At 44.4% G+C, this 14,356-nt stretch overlaps 1 protein-coding gene and 1 long non-coding RNA gene across 5 annotated transcripts in view; one reads left to right on the top strand and one right to left on the bottom strand.

The window, feature by feature from the left end:
* Med14 (mediator complex subunit 14) overlaps positions 1-14,356 on the bottom strand; it is a 291,290-nt gene that overhangs the window by 90,140 nt on the left and 186,794 nt on the right. The window lies entirely within an intron of this gene.
* Positions 91-9,273, top strand: LOC121825670 (uncharacterized). Its single transcript, XR_006068030.2, has 3 exons — positions 91-942; positions 6,826-6,927; positions 8,519-9,273. It is a non-coding gene; the product is annotated as an uncharacterized LOC121825670 (long non-coding RNA).

The raw sequence follows: 14,356 nt of genomic DNA, 5'->3' as shown, positions 1-14,356 counted from the left end.
TTCCCCGCGCTATTCTGTATTGGGGGGGAGGGGTGGGGTGGGGGGAGGGGGAGGGGTGGGAGAAGGGCGGGGCAGGGCGGCGCGTGGGCGGGAAAGCGGAAAGGGGGGGGTGATGAAGCGGACCGCCGGAAGCCGCGCCGCCAACCGGGGGGGCGCGTCACGTAACGTCAGTAGTCCCTGGACGCTCCTTTCCCCCCCCCTGGCCACGGCAGCCCGGCGGTGGGCTGCAGGAGGGTTGGCAGAGAAGCCACCCGTCTCCCGTCTCTACCCTCGGGGCCCAGCGCTACGGCGAGCCCCTCTCCAGCCGCCGGTGGTGACCGCGCACCGTGACTCTCCCACGCGCGCTCCGCCCATACGCGTCTCTGGCGCGACGCGTGGGAGACGCTACCGTCATTCTTTCTTTCTTTCTGTCTCTTTTTTCGTTAACTGTGGGAAAAAGGGGCGAGAAAATGGAACGGGACAGGAGCCGCAGCACAATAACGTCATTTGAATGCAGTCTCCTGTGCTCCGAGCTCGTTGCTGTCACTCAAAGCGTCTGTGAAACACATGCAGTCCTTAAATCCTTCGCTGGCACTCTTGGCTTTTGTCCCTGCCCTTGCAGTAGCCGCCCTGTCCTGCATGGGTTCTTACTTCATATTTCCTTATCGCCTCTTTCCCTCCAAAAATCCACAAATATTTTTGTATGTGTTTTCTAATCTTGGCTCCTGGTTGGAATCACGTACAAGCCTTTAAGAAAGAAAAGGTCTACGGGTTCCATACCCATAGATTCAGATGCAATTGTTCTTGCGTGATGTCTGGACTTCGGGTTTTTTTTAGTAGTTATCTAGCGAGTCTCACGCACAACTCACGGAGAAATTCACTGTTAAAAGCGTCTGTTTCTGTGACCCTAAACATCGTTTTGCAGCTTCATCTCCCGCAGGTGTCACAGATGCTGATCCGAAGGTTAGATAATTCTCTTTGTTCTCCACTTGTACAATTGCGGTACTCGTTTTGATTCTTGGTCTCACTGTATTGTCGGGGCTGGCCTTTTGGCTCTTGAGCTCAAAGTAGTTGGGACCACAAGCTCCTGCACTACCTCACCCACTTTCCAGATAAATCGTTTATTTCTGGGGTACAGTGTTAAATCGCAATGCGTGAATACACTCCTGAATGAACAAATCGGATTCATTAACGAACGTACCTATCACCTCTCATACTTTATTCTTTGGGGTGAGAACAACTAATACATCACCTCCTGCCGCACCCTTGCCTATCTACATACAGTAGGTAGGAATTCTGCCATTATATCCCCAGCCATTTCTTGTTGAGATGGGTTCTTAAATGACATAGGCTTACCTGGAACTTGCGACATAATTTAGATTTATATCGAAGTAACTGGGATTATAGATGTACATTTCTATGTCCAATTCAAATCCACTCTTAACTATAGAAGATGCTATTAACTTTAGGAGATGCTACTAACTTGCCACGTTTGAATATTGCTACCTGAAACGTTGTATCTTTTCAGTAACATTTCCCTTTTCCCTGACCTCAGTTTCTGATAAAAAAAAAAAAAAATCTTTACTGTTGCTTCAATGAATTGGATATTTTAAGATTCCACTTAAAGTGAGATGAGAAGCCGGGCGGTGGTGGCGCACGCCTTTAATCCCAGCACTTGGGAGGCAGAGGCAGGCGGATCTCTGTGAGTTCGAGGCCAGCCTGGGCTACCAAGTGAGTCCCAGGAAAGGCGCAAAGCTACACAGAGAAACCCTATCTCGAAAAAACCAAAAAAAAAAAAAAAAAAAAAAAAAAGTGAGATGAGATACTGGCTTTGTTTGCCTATATCTGTATACAGTATATATATATATATATATATATATATATATATATATATATATATATATAGTATAATGTCCTCTAAATCCATCCATGTTGTTACAGATGACCTTTCATTGTTTGCCTAAAGTAAGCAATAGTCCATTGTGTATTAGATACAGTACACAACTTTTTTTATATGCCCACGGTCTTACAGTATAACCCAGCCTGACCTAAAGTGAGCAATAGTCCATTATGTATTAGATACAGTACACAACTTTTTTATATGCCCACGGTCTTACAGTATAACCCAGACTGACCTAAAACAAGCAATAGTCCGCTGTGTGTTAGATCCAGTACACAACTTTTTTATATGCCCAAGGTCTCACAGTATAACCCAGACTGACCTTAAGCTAACTTCCTCCTGCCTCACTCCTGAATGCTAGGCTATTGTGCATGAGCCACCTCACCCAGACACATTTGTGTGTGTGTGTGTGTGTGTGTGTGTGTGTGTGTGTGTGTGTGTGTGTGTGTGGTGGGGAGTCAAGCACAGAATCTCAAGAATGCTAGGCAAGCTATCTGCCACTAAGCTACATCTCCAGCCCCGCAGTCACATTTTTTTTTCTATCCATTTGCTGATAGGCACTTTTTTAAAATTTCTTTATCTTGGCTATTATGAATGATGCTGTATTTGCCAGGTGTGGTGGTGTACTCCTGTGATCCCAAAACTTTGGAAGTAGAGGCAGGAAAACCAAAAGTTGAATCATTCTCAACTACATAACAGTTCAAGGCTAGCCTGGACTATATGTGACCCTGTCTCAAAAATTAAAAGTATTGAGCTGCCTTAAGATAGTAATGCAGATATCTTTGGGGCATACTGATTTCACTTCCTTTTAATGTATACCCAGAAAATTGGATTACTGGATCACTTAGTAATCTCTTTAGTAGTTCTAGACCCCTCCATACTGTTTTCCAAAATGGTTGTAGTAATTTTGAATTCTCACCAACAGTATACAAGAGTTCTTTTTTCTCCTCATCCTCACCGTTTGCTTCTTTTTGTTCACAGGCATTCTAGCAGATGTAAGGTCATATCTTTTTTTTACTTTTCAGGGTGGGACAGATAACATATTTGTGTCAGCTAGAATCAGATCATTTATTTTCCAGTTTTGACTTGTCTTATTAAAGTTTTTTCTCTCTCTCTTTTAAAAACAATACTGACTTCAATTAAGACATTCTGGTTGCCACATACAAAAGATGGTTGTATAAGATTAAATCTTCTCTAATACTTTGTATTTCTGTATGATGTTGATAAGATTTCAGTTGTGTTTTCTTGTATAAACGCACTCACAAACCTTGCCTTTTGGTATTTGTTCTATTAGGCAGCAAGGGAGAGAGAGAATCTTGCCAATTTGTCAGTAAAAGGAAACTATCAGGGTGGGACACAGAGGCAGGCAGAGCTCTGTGAGTTCAGAGCCAGCCTGGTCTAGTCTACATAGGGATTTCTAAGCTAAATAGGTCTTATCTCAAAAAAGATAGAAAATCTTGCCAATTTGTCAGTAAAAGGAAACTATCAGGGTGGGACACAGAGGCAGGCAGAGCTCTGTGAGTTCAGAGCCAGCCTGGTCTAGTCTACATAGGGATTTCTAAGCTAAATAGGTCTTATCTCAAAAAAGATAGAAAATCTTAGGCTTAGAATTGTAGTTTTTTCTAGCTATGCTAAAATTCAATAGCCTATAAATAAATGGTTGCTAATGGGTGAACAAAGGAAGAAGAAAAAGAGAGAAACTTTTCGTAGGAAAGGGAACCCATTTAGAATCTAAATATTAGCCAGGTGTAGTGATGCGCATCTTTAATCCCAGTACTCGGAAGGTAGAGGCAGGCAGATCCCTGAATTAGAGGCCAGCCTGGGCTACACAAAGAAACCCTGTCTCAAAACAAAAAACAAAAAAGAAACAATCCAATGATTATATTCTTCCTTAAGAGATGTTTTTTTCCCTGCCTTGCTAAAGAGGACCCCACCTGTGGTTCTGTTTCAATTTATTTCCTCTGAATTAAAACGTTCAATTCTGGAAAGACTCAAGAGGTTCCTAAGACTCAGAAAACTAAGGATATAAAGGAACGCCCTTGAAATTTACAAGACTTGGGAAGCTCAGAAAGTTTTAAGATTCACGGGGGGCCTCTCCCCAGGAAAGAGCCAAACAAGTCTCAGCACAGTAAACATCAGAACCGTCATCAGCATAATAGCTAATCCCCAAGTTCCAGTGCCCTCAAGTCTGGGAATGGGCCCTCCTGGAGCCTCATGAGCAATGTATGTGCATAATGAGTAGAACCACAGCTGAAGGACCCAGGGCCAGGGGCTGCAACTTGATAACTTGATTCTTTTGTACTTTTAGTTTTAGTTTCACTTTGCTTGCTTGCCTGCTTGCTTTTTTTTTGGGGGGGGGGTGGTTTTTGTTTTTCAAGACAGGGTTTCTTTGTGTAGCTCCAGCTTTACTGGAACTCACTCTGTATTCCAGGCTGGCCTCGAATTCACAGAGATCCCCTGCCTCTGCCTCCCAAGTGCTGGACTCAAAGGTGTGCACCACCACTACTCAGTGTAATTTCTTCATTAGTAATTGATGTGGGAGGGCCCAGCCCATTGTGAGTGATGCTACCCCAGGGAGGCAGTCCTACCCCCTGGGTAGGTGGGTCTGGGGTGTATAAGAAAACAAACTGAGCAAGCCAGGAAGGGCAAGCCAATAAGCAGCATTTCTCCATGGTCTCTGTATCCTTCTTGCAGGTTCCTGCCCTTTGGGAATTCCTGCCCCGACTTCCCTCAGTAATAGACTTTGAAAAATAAACCCTTTCTTCTCCAAGTTTCTTTTGGTCTGGTGTTTCATCACAATAGTAACCCTAAGTATTACACTCTGTATACCAAGCTGGCCTTGAACTCATGATGGTCCCCCTGCCTCAGCCTCCAAGGCTTACAGATGAGAGCCACCCTGCAGAGCCTTCTGAGAGTTCATGACTTTGTCTTTCCCATATCCGATAGATACTAAGTGTGAAGTTAGCAAACTGCTACGAGAAATGGGGAGAGAGCTAAGTCAGTCAAGTGTCTGCTCCCCAGGCATAAGGGCCTGCCTTTGAGCTTCTGAACTGATGGGGGCGGGGAGAAGGCATGCTTGTGCACACTTGTAATCAGCCTAGCCTGTTCGGGGAGGTCCAAGCCAGTGAGAGAACACCTCCACAAAAGAAAATGCAGTGGCTAGCCACTGAGGTCCTCTAGCCACACATCCTCATATACATGTGCACATGCACACAGAGAGAGAGAGAGAAAGAGGGGGAAGTGAGAGAGAGAGAGAGAGAGAGAGAGAGAGAGAGAGAGAGAGAGAGAGAGAGACCAAGATAACTTTTATGCTTGATTTCCTGAACTGGCCTCAATAAAAATTTGCTCTTTAATCGTATAAAAAAGAGCTTATGTTAGCTAGTTAAATAGAAATACTAGTTTGATTTGCTTCAGCCTTTAACTCTCCTAAGAAACTCAAAACTATTCTGAGAGTTCTTTTACGCCCTAAAGTTTGGTGGGGAGGGGCTGGAAGGAAACTGGGAGACTAACCAAAGAAGTTCTGTAGGCTAGGTCACTTTTATATAAATTAAATAGCTTAACTACTTGTCAGAGATTGTGGACCTTCAGGTGAAAGAAAATGCACTCCTGCGAGCACACAGATTGATGCAGTAGGTGTCTACAAAGTTACTTCCCTGCCAGGTTTCAGTTCCCTTGTCAATGAGAGGCAATACTGGAATACTCTAAAATAGAAACCAAGAGGGCTGGGGGCAAGAGACTTAGCAGTCAAGAGTGCGTGCTGCTTTTCCAAAGGACAAGAGTTCAGTCCCCAGCACCTACCTCAGGAGGCTTCCATCTGCCTGCAAGTTCAGCTCTAGAGGATCCAGTGCCGCCTTTTGGCCTCCACAGGCAAAAAGAGGCTGGAAGCTTTCCAGTATGCTCGGGTTACTGACATGTCCCTACTCCCCAGCACCTTCTCTGTCCTTGTAAATGAATTGTGGTTTACCCCAAGAGAGGAGGACCTGGGACTTCTTATCCCCCGTCTCCATTCCCCATGTATTGGGATTAGAGGTCTACACTACCATGCCCAATGGATGAGGACTGAAGATGGGTTTTTTGCACGTTAGGCAAGAACTCTAACAACTGAGCTCCATCCCCAAATCAAGATGTAGTATCTTCCGAAATATTAGCTAAAGTTCCAAAGAAGTAAGTGTGCTATCATTGGGGAGAAAAGTCAACATTTCTCAAGTAGAAAAATATTAGCAACTTTTTGCTATTGTTAAAGTTGTGTTTTTATTTTATCTTTAAAAAGTTGTGGCTTTTTATAAGCTTTGCTGATGCTCAGAACAAATACACAATGGACAAACATTCATATCTATAGGTGGGGGCAACTAAATAGAAATCATAAAGGAGGTCCCAGGCTTTGGCTGCAGTTTCTAGTTCATCTTTACAGTTTGGACTATATAGCATGTTTAAGGCTAGACTGGGCCATAAAGGGGGACCTTATCTCAGGAAAAGTAAGATATGAGCTGGGTGATGGTGGCACACGCCTTTAATCCCAGTGCTTGGGAGGTAGATCCAAGTGGATCTCTGAGTTCGAGGCCAGCCTGGTCTGCAAAGTGAGTTCCAGAACAGCTAAAGCTGTTACACAGACAAATCCTGTCTCGGAAAAAAAAAAAAAAAAGAAAAGAAAGGAAGGAAGGAAAGGAAAGGAGAGAGAGAAGAAAGAAGGAAAGAAAGAAAGAGAAAAAGAAAAAGAAAGAAAGAAAAAAGGTGCCAGGCATGGTAGTGCATGCACACATTTAATTCCAGAACTCAGGAGGGAGAAGCAGGTAGATCTCTGCAAGTTGGAAGCCAGCCTGGTCTACATACAGTTCCAGGCATACAGGCCTACCTAGTAAGACCTTATCTCAATTCTAAAGAAAGAAAAGAAAAGATGTTACATTTTACTCACTCACTGCCTAAATCATCTTTGCTCTTATTGGCAGGCCCAAGAAGGCTTTCCAGCACATCCTCTGAGGTCTCAAGCTGCAGCTCATTTGCTCTCTGGGGAACATTCTACAACCTCTGGAGACACTTTGAGTTGCCAGGTATGGGATTGGGGTTGGCCGAAGCCAATGACACTGGGAAGCTCCTGTAGTGCACAGGACAGCCCTCTTACAACAAGGAATTATTTGGTCCCAAGTCATTGGTGCTGAGGACAAGAAACCCTACTCAAAAACAACAACACAACTCTTCACAATTGAAACCCAGACACTTGGTCCTCTGGAAGAAAGATTGTAGGAAGACTTCCTGCTAGCTGTGATGAGAAGGTCATTACCAGGTACTCTTAACTAGCACAACACTAATACTCTGGGCGATTGCTCCTTGGACCCTGGTATCTCAAAGGGTTGTAAGATGTTCTTAAAGCACAGGATGACTGGGCCACAGCCTGATGTGGATGGATTTCATCCACTTATAACACAAGAAATGGTCCTTTTTTGTCAGGCTAAAGATTAAATTGTTGAGCCCTTTAAAACTGTAGCACATGCCTTTAGTCCCAGCACTAGGGAGGCAGAGGCAAGCAGATCTTTGTGAGTCCCAGGACAGCCTAGTCTACCCAGTGATTTCTAAGCCAGTCAGGGCTATACAGTGAGACTCTGTAAAACAACTATGATAATTTGAATGGCCATGGTCTTTTTTTTTTTAATGAATCAGGATCTGTGTAACAGCCCTGGCTATATTGGAACTCACTCTGTAGACCAGGCTGGCCTTGACCTCACAGAGATCCTCCTGCCTCTGCTTCCCAAGTGCTGGGACTAAAGGTGTGCACTTCCACTCCTGGCTCAGCCATAGCCTTAATGTTGTCCTTTGCACCTTTTATCACTTCTTGGTGCCAACAATGCACCTGGCTGCAGTTTGCTTGGGATTTGTCTCAAATGTAAGTAAGCGACTGTTTGAGTTTGTATTCATTCTATTCATTGTCTACCCAAGTGCCTTTAGTATAGATGTTTTGTGATAGACCAGTCCATTTACCAAGTAGCTTCCTTGGTAATTGTGCTTAACAGCAAGTACTCTACAGGGACTAAGGAGATGTCTTTGAAAAACTAGGTTAAGTTAGTTACTACTCCCATACTGCCTCTGGACTTCTCAGAAAAGAGAAGATAGCTTGTTTCAGTTTAATTTAGATACATTTGACTTCTTTTCAAAGTCTACTACAAAGCTTACTTTGTAGCAAAACATGTTACATTTGTCAATGTTACAGTGTTCAAATGTGTTATCAACTCATAAATGCTACTGTTCAGTCTTTACTACATAAATTAACAGTTCCTCTCACAAGGGAAGGAATATGAAAGCTTGACTCTGTTTACATGGCCTTCCTGTGAGTGGATTTCAGTGGTGCAAATCTAGATTTCAAAAAAAGAATGTCCTGGGAACTGAATGTCATGGCTCTTGGCCAAAAGAAGGGCCTGAGAAAGTAAAAGCTCAGAGTGAAACAGTGCCAAGCTGCCTAGCCATTCCGTAGGCTGGAATGATACACAGATAAAGCCAGCTGAACAGGTACCAGAAAATAACCGTTCTCCCAAAGGATCGCTACGGCTAGAAAGTAATGTAACAACCAGCACCTTTGGGTGACTACTGCTCCCAGGCTGACTGAGAAACCTGTTTTTCTAAAGTACCTGTTGAAATGCTATCTTTCAGAATAAAGCCTGTGAGGAGTGGGCTGAAGAAGTTGCTCAGTGGTTAAGAGCACTTGCTGCTCTTACAGAGGTCTGAAGTTCAGTGCCCATCACCCACATGGCTGGCTCACAACCATCTGTTGCTTCAGCTGCCTCTTCTGGACTCCATGGGTACCTGCACACACATGGCATCTATAAATGCCGACCACACAATAGGAATCATGCCCATGCTGCCAAATGAAGGGAAGGAGAGGATGACTGTGGAGTTTAGGGGAATGCTGGGGGCTGGTGAAATGTAAATGAATCACTTTTGCAGTAGGGCTCAAAGCAAGGCTGAACACAAAGGCTCAGGTTAGCTCCAAACTGCCCAAAGCAAGTGGGGCTTCCGCGGGCTCTACAAGGAGTATATGTGAAATCTTGACTCAGGAACTCCAAACTAAAACCACCATGCCCAGCTCTTTGTTTTCTACAGTGTCTTCAACAAGATGGAATGAGTCAAAATCGAAGGAAACTCCAAATTCCAAGCTAAAAGTAAAGCTTAGAGAAAAACAGTATTCCAGATGAAAATAGAAATTATAACCTGGGTTTTATAATTGCTTTGTTTGGGGGTGGGATTGAGACACGGTTTCATTCTGTAGTCCAGGTTGGACTGAAATTCACTGAATAGCCCAGGCTGGCCCTGCTTTTGTATTACTTCTGCTTCCACTCCCCAAGTGTTGAGATTATAGGTATGAACCCCCATTCCTGTCCTATAAACTTGTTTTGTTGTGATATTAATGAAGGCTAAATGAATTAGTTCCTCCTAATGTCAAAGATTATTAAAGGCTTATGCCACCAAGATTGCCAAGTACAGGGGAATGAGACTGGACCTTGGAACCTGATATTGGGTCCAACATTTATCAGCCCTTGGAATCTACCTACCTGCAGAAAAGTTAAACAAAATTGCCTTAACATTAGCAAAAAGTACCTGTCTGTCCTGCTGAATGTCTATAAAAGCCAGTTAGCTCCTCTTTATGAATGTTGCATTCAATCAGTCTGACATTGCAGGTCATGATTTAATGTCACAGCATTAAATCTTGACGACAGAGCATGTTTACAGAAAAAACAAATAAATGGATTGCAGAGACCATGCACTCCTGTTTTGATGAGTCATGCACTGATCCTCAGCCTATCTGCTCCTGGTAGGTACTTGTAACAGCTCCTTTATAGACATAACTTGTCCTAGGCTGAAATCAGCCAAATACTAGATTGTGTCTCAGTCACTAATGCTGTGGGCTCTGAATTCAGAAAAGCAAAAATAAGTGAAGCCCAGCCTGAGTGAAACACTGTTTTTGAATTAATTTTTTGAGACATAGAATTGTCACTCAGCCTGGGCTTCTTGAACTTCCGGTCCTCCTGCCATTACCTCTGGAGTGCTGAGATTACAGGTGTGCATGACTGTGATCAACCTTTTCTTTTCTTTTTTTTTTTTTTAAGTTCTAAACAGCCAAAATATCTCCCACTGGATCAGTTTGGAGTGACTTGGGTTTCAAGTCTAGAAAAGCTGGCTGCTAGGGTACAGGGCTTTGCTTTTCTCAGCTATCAAGGTGTCAGAAGCTCCCGACTGCTGGCATTTTGGTTTAGTATCTCAACTGTACCAGAATCCTTTGCTTCATAACCCTCCTGATCACAAGATGACTGCAGCCCTACACTTGGCATGAAGTAGAGGGAAAGAAATGGTATCCGGAGATTTGCCATTTCGTTATAAAACAAAACTTTCCCTGAAGCCCTCCCAACAACTTTCTACTGGTAGTTGCCAGTCAGCAAAAGGCACTCAAGGGAGGCTAGGAAATGAAGGCCAAGTGACAGTGAAAACAGGAACTCAAGTCGGGTTAGCCTACAAGTACATGAGCGTACTTGTAACTATTTTCAAATCAGGTCTAGTCAGTAGAACATGGGACAGCAAAGTGAAGGAAATCGTTGCAGGGAGCCCACCAGAGATGATCACTCAGACAGTTTGTAGCCAATTGAAAATCTTCATTCCCAGCCATCTGGGACTACACTCAGGTATTTGGGGATCCAAATATAGCACTGAGCATTTAGACCATGGGGCTTTTAAAGTAAAAAAACCCCACGTACTGTTATCTCAGTCGGCAGCTGCAGGGTGAGGTTTGCACAAGTAAGCAGTTTTACTGAAGCCAAGATAAGCTGTTAGCTGGAGGGGGAAGTTTGCACGAGCAGATAGTTTAATAGAAACCAAGATAAGCTGTTAGCTGGAGGGGAAAGTTTGCACAAGCAGGTCGTTTTAACAAAAGCGAAGATAAGCTGTTAGCTGGAGGGGGATGTTTGCACAAGCAGAGAGTTTAACAAAAGCTAAAATAAGCTGTTAGCTAGAGGCGAAGGTTTGCACAAGCAGAAAGTTTAACAAAAGCTAAGATAAGTCAGCTGGGGCATTTTGACCTCAGATTCCTAGAATGGGGTTGGGTATTTTCCATGGGATTATACATCATAGAGATCAGATTCTAGTTAAACCTGAAATGGCCTGGGCAAGATTACAAGATGGAGGTACTGTCTTCCCCATCACAAAATCAAATCCATCCTGTCATGGGGACTTCAAAATCCTGGTTCCACTTATTTTCCGAAATTATAAATCACACAGGCCACTGAAGCTTTGTTACCTATACTTCCTTTAGTGCCTCTGTGGTTGGACCCAATTTAAACCCCCATTTCCCCGCATTTGCTTATGCTTCCAGTTCAGCTGTACTAGGCCCCTCCCCCTTTTTTAATTTAGTGCATATATGCATGCCATGGTATGCATGTGAGGTCAGAGGACAAAAATCTCTTGGGAGTCATTTCCCTCCTTCCATCGTATGTGTTGGGGGATCAAATTCAGGTCATCCGACCTGACAGCGGGCTTATCTATTACGCCATCTTATCAGCCCTTAGCAAACATCTTGTCAAACAGTATCTCTTCAGTGAGGTGTTCCCTAGTCTCCGCAAACGGATTTGATCCGTGAGCACGTTACTGTCGAAAGCGGCAGCAGCTTGAGGACTTTGCATAGGATATCCAGTCTTAAAAAATGCTTTCTGAGCCGGGCGGCGGTGGTGCCCGCCTTTAATCCCAGCACTCGCGGGGAGGCAGAGGCAGGCGGATCTCTGTGAGTTCGCGACCAGCCTGGGCTACCAAGTGAGTTCCAGGAAAGGCGCAAAGCTACACAGAGAAACCCTGTCTCGAAAAACCAAAAAAAAAAAAAAATGCTTTCTGGAGGTGCTTTGTGTGAGAAGATGCCATGTGCGTGGGGTATTGTGCAGGGGCTTGTGCCTATGCAGACCAAGAGCATGGCTACTGCTGCTCCCATTGGAAGGCTGCTGAAACAGAGACTTAGAAAGGTTCCAGTAGTCCAGAGCACACAGCTGGCTACAGAGGAGACTCAGCTCAGTTCTGCCGGGCGCCAAAAATCTGTTTACTATTGACTGTGAGTGGGTGAATTAGCCTGCCCTCTCCCCCTACTTCACTCACCCTCTGCCTTGGAATTCAGGGGCTCACTTTATTGTGGGATTTCTTTCTGTACACTAGGAATATACGTCGTTCCCATTGCTTAATAAATAATTTTGGTCTATGGCAAAGCAGCTTAGAGGCAGGCGGGAAATAAGGAGAGGAGAGAGAGACACCAGGCGCTCCCCAAGGCGCAGCAAGATGCCAGTAGACTGGTAAAGCCACTGCCACGTGGCAACATAGAGATTAATAGGAATGAATGGGTTACTTTAAGATGAAAGAGCTAGCAAGAAGCTGAAACCATGGGCCATACAGCTTGTAATTAATATAAGCCTCTGAGTGATTATTTTATGAGTGACTGTGGGACCGAAGGTGGGAGAGATTCGTCCAGATGGCTGGGCAAGGCAGGACTGGAGAAATTTCTGGCTACATCACTTAGTTCATTATTTACTTATGAATAAATGAATTAAGTGAAGGCTTTGCCATACTGCAACAGAACACACAAGAAAAAGAGGTGGGGCCATTAAGGTGGCTCAGTGGGTCAAGCATTTGCTGTGCAAGCCTATTGGCCTGAATTTGAGCCCTGCAACCCACACAGAAGTGGGCAAGAACCACTTCACAGAGTTGTCCCTGACCTCTACGTGTGTGTACCATGATGTGTACAACCGTACATCACATATAAAATACTAATTTAAAAAATTACCGCCAGGCGGTGGCGGCGCCGCCTTTAATCCCAGCACTGGGGAGGCAGAGCCAGGCGGATCTCTGTGAGTTCAAGGTCAGCCTGGTCTACAGAGCGAGATCCAGGAAAGGCGCAAAGCTCCACAGAGAAACCCTGTCTCAAAAAACAAACAAACAAAATTACCAGTCAGATTGTCTGGGTTTAAATCCTGATCCATTTAAGCAAGTAGTTTGCCTACCCCGTACTCCAAAGCCGGGCGGTGGTGGCGCACGCCTTTAATCCCAGCACTTGGGAGGCAGAGCCAGGCGGATCTCTGTGAGTTCGAGGCCAGCCTGGGCTACCAAGTGAGCTCCAGGAAAGGCGCAAAGCTACGCGGAGAAACCCTGTCTCGAAAAACCAAAAAAAAAAAAAAAAAAAAAAAAAATTACCGCCAGGCGGTGGCGGCGCCGCCTTTAATCCCAGCACTGGGGAGGCAGAGCCAGGCGGATCTCTGTGAGTTCAAGGTCAGCCTGGTCTACAGAGCGAGATCCAGGAAAGGCGCAAAGCTCCACAGAGAAACCCTGTCTCAAAAAACAAACAAACAAAATTACCAGTCAGATTGTCTGGGTTTAAATCCTGATCCATTTAAGCAAGTAGTTTGCCTACCCCGTACTCCAATCTTAAAAGTAAAGCAGGAATAATCACACTTTTTATTATCTTAAGGAGTTATTTGATTCGATTTTTAACAAAATAATACATATAAAGTACTTACAACAGTGGCTGGCATATAACTGCTTCTGATGGTTAATGTCAGTTATCAACTTGACAGTGTATAGAGTCAGCCAGGAGACAAGCTCCTGGGCATGTCTGTGAGGGGATTTCCAGATTTGGTGGAGGTGGGGAAACCCTCCTTAAATGTGGGTGGCACCGTTGCATGGGGTGGGGTCCCAGACTGAATAAAACGAGAAAAATAAACAAGCTGAGCACGAGTGTTCGCCATCCTCTGCTTCCACACGACAGCTGCAGTATGACCTGCTCCCATCCCTTCCCCCCAAGAGCGACTGTGCCCCAAACTGTGAGCCGGAAATCAACCCTTCCTTCATTAAGTATTGTATGGCAGCAACAAGTATGGGAACTAAGACAGTGCTCAATAGATGCTCACTTGTGTTTCTCTAATAACCCTTTTCCAAACCAGCATTAAAAGATCCTTAGAAGACCTCTTCTCCGCAGGGCCACCCCCACACGCCATAGGCACTGGCAGCGCCGCGGGGTGGGGTCCTGCTTCCTGCCGTCTTTCTCTTTCACGAGCACACAGCTGGACTGACTCTCTCCTTTCTCTAATTCCACATCCAACCTCAGCAATATTAGATTTGTGGGTACTAGGGATCAAAGCCAGGGTATCAGGCCTAAGATAGTTTGCTTTTATTAAACTTGTTTATTTATCATTTGTGACAGAGTGTGTACAGCAACCATGTGGAGGTTAGAGGACAACTTGGAGTCAGTTCTTCACTTCCACTATGTGGGTCCCAGGAATGAAACGGGGGTGATCAGGCTTAGTTAGCAGCGAGTCCCTTTATTCATCTTGCCAGCTCTGTTTCCTTCTTCTTTCCTTGCTTGATTTAGTCTTCTGGTACCATAATATATCTTCAAAGAACACTCGGAAAAATAGTTTATACTTCTAAACACTGAGTTTTGCAATTATTTTTTGTTTTTGTTTGTTTGTT

This window comes from Peromyscus maniculatus, chromosome X (assembly GCF_049852395.1).
Source record: "Peromyscus maniculatus bairdii isolate BWxNUB_F1_BW_parent chromosome X, HU_Pman_BW_mat_3.1, whole genome shotgun sequence".
In the NCBI taxonomy this organism is placed as follows: domain Eukaryota; kingdom Metazoa; phylum Chordata; class Mammalia; order Rodentia; family Cricetidae; genus Peromyscus; species Peromyscus maniculatus.
This window is presented reverse-complemented; position numbering and strand designations above follow the sequence as displayed.